At 43.0% G+C, this 2,821-nt stretch overlaps 1 pseudogene; it reads left to right on the forward strand.

Annotated features, from left to right (window-relative positions):
• The first annotated feature begins 353 nt into the window (after positions 1-353).
• On the forward strand, positions 354-2,598 carry LOC136355222 (uncharacterized; annotated as a pseudogene).
• The last annotated feature ends 223 nt before the right edge of the window (positions 2,599-2,821 follow it).

The raw sequence follows: 2,821 nt of genomic DNA on the forward strand, positions 1-2,821 counted from the left end.
GCGAAAAGGCTTTTGCACGAACGTTCTCGTACGGGTTCGGCCCATGTGAACCGACTACTTTTCAATTTTGGAATAAGTTCACTTTGGACCCCACTATTTGTTGCCCAGTCCGATTTTTATCCCTTGGTCGCAAAACCGGGTACGACAAGGTATTGTCCGATGTGGCTCGTTGACTGCGGTCTCCCTTGTTAATTGTGGCATGGTCATTGGAGGGCAATAAATGGGGGCTAAAAAATGGCACGGCATAGCACAGCTACTTCTCTCCTTACCCGAAAACTCTAGATCGAGAGCTGGTGACGGGATGACAATTTGGTTGCGGCGGCGGGCTCAGCGGTGGTGCGGGGAAGGGCGCGATGGAGGGTGCGTCGGAGGGCGCTGTGGAGGGCTCGGTGGTGGGCAGGACAGAGGTGCCGGCAGAGGACTCGGTGGCGCATAAGCTCACCGCGGTGAGCGCATGATAGGTATTTTTCTTTCGGCATTGGTGCGTATAGTTTTGGGATCCCTGAATCAGGTTTTTAAGTATGGTAGAGGTGTTTGTTGTGTTGGATTCGATGTACATTAGGATTTGTTTAGTTAGTGAGGTGCTGGATCTATGCAATTCGGGGCTATTTTATTCCTTCGACTTAAGAAAAGATGTGATTTGACTTTGTTTGCATGTGTAGGACAGCTAAAAGTGCAGTTTAAATCTTTTTTTATTTGATTATGCATGTAGGCTAGTGCTATTGAAGCCATGGACGTGTTAGATACTCTTGTGGTCAGGTTCCATATCAAGGGTGAATTTGTGATAGAAGTTAGGGAGAAGAAATATGTACGTAGTGTGGAGGCACTGTCATATATAGCTAGAGATAAGGTGCCATTCGGTGAGATATTAGCACATTTGCGTGAGTACTACAAGGTGATGGAAGGAACGTTTCTGCACTAGCTTTTTCCATGGAAGAATATGCAGACTGGGTTGTGTGCTTTAATGGATGATAGAGTCTGTAATTTCATGTCTGGCTGCATTGTTGAGGATGGGGTGGCATAAATTTTTGTTGAGGAGCCAAAAATAGTTGAATTATGTGATAATTCATATGATGACAGTGACTATGAAGCTGATATGGAAGTGGATAGTGAAGAGGAGTGTGAAGAAATGGCTGCGGATGTAGAGGCTGAACAAGCAAAGGGTAAAGAGCAAGAAGCTATACAGAATGATGCTGGTGGGTTGAAGGGTAAAAGTGTGATGGAATGTGCTCAAGATGAAAGGATGTTTGTTGTATATGAGCCTGAGTCTACACCCCTAGCAAGCTTGCCACCCTCAGAGAGTGAATCTGACAATGACTACATCCTAGGGGATGACAACCCATCTGATGATGATGAATAGGCTGTTGAGATTGAAAAGCATTACAAAGAGGTGAAGAAGGTTAAGACAGTGCAGTTAGAGAGCCTAGATGATGTGTTATTTGAGGAACAGAGGTACAAGCCAACTATGCAAGCAAGTGAAGATGATGGGAATGAAACCCCATATGGTGGCGGTGAAGATGAGCAGTCTGTTGAAGAACTTGGCAGTGATGGGGAGGTAAGGATAAGGCAGGACAAGCAACCAAGATACAAGAAGAAGGATGGGGTACATACATTTGAGCATGCCATGAAGTTCAATTGCAAGAAGCAGTTCAAGAAAGCAATCACCAAATATGCTCTAGTTGAGAAGAATGCCATAGATTTTGTAAAAGATGATCAGAAAAGGGTGAGGGCCAAGTGTGACTGGTCTAGTTGTTCATGGATTTGATTACTCTCCAAGAACTCAAGATCTGATAGTTGGCAGATTGTGACATATAACAGCTTGCATGCCTGCCCACCAAGGAGGGATAACAAAATGGTTATAGCCAACAGGATTGCTAAGAAATATTGGAAGTTAATAGCTACCAACCCTTTTTGGAATTTGTCACACATGAAATCCACAGTGCAGGAATAAATGTTTGTTGAGGCATCCATTTCTAAGATAAAGAGAGCTAAGTCAATAGTCATGAAGAAACAGATGGATGCCCCCAAGGGCAGTACCAAAAGTTGAATAACTACCAATTGGAATTGTTGAGAAGTAACCCTAGGAGCACAATGGTGATCAACAGGGAGATTGGACTGACCCACCAGTGTTCAAAAGGATATATATATGTTTGGATGGCTGCAAGAAAGGATTCTTAGCAAGCTGTAGGAAAGTGATTGGCCTTGATGGTTGTTTTTTCAAAGGTGCTACCAATTAATGGAGAGTTGCTTTGTGCTATAGGGAGAGATGGAAACAATCAAATGTACCCAATTGCATGGGTTGTTGCAGCCAAAGATAACAATGAAGAGTGGGATTGGTTTATAGACTTGTTATGTGGTGACCTGCAAGTTGGTACTGGACAAGGTCGGGTGTTTATTCTGATCAACAAAAGGTATTAGTAGATTTCAAGTTCTCTTCTCTCTATGGTTCTTTGATGATGTCTTTTGTTATGCTAACAAATGTGTTGTATTGAAGGGAATTCTCAATATCTATGCAAATTGGAAGAGACATTTCCTAGACAAGTAGTTCCAGAAGAAGTTCTGTACATGTGCAAAGGCCCCATGGAGGATGCTGTTTAATCTAGCTAGAGCCAAGCTAGCTCAGGTTACACAGGCTGGAGCTGAAGCCATCCTGGTTCAGGTTAGGTTCCAATTGTGACTTAGTCGATAACAATATATGTGAATCTTTCAACAAATGGATATTAGAAGCTAGATTCTTTCCTATAATCACAATGCTGGAGACTATTAGAAGGAAAGTCATGGTTAGGATAGATGAGCAGAAGAAAAAGCTAGCTAGATTCAC

The sequence above is a fragment of the Oryza sativa genome, chromosome 2 (assembly GCF_034140825.1).
Source record: "Oryza sativa Japonica Group chromosome 2, ASM3414082v1".
NCBI classification, from domain to species: domain Eukaryota; kingdom Viridiplantae; phylum Streptophyta; class Magnoliopsida; order Poales; family Poaceae; genus Oryza; species Oryza sativa.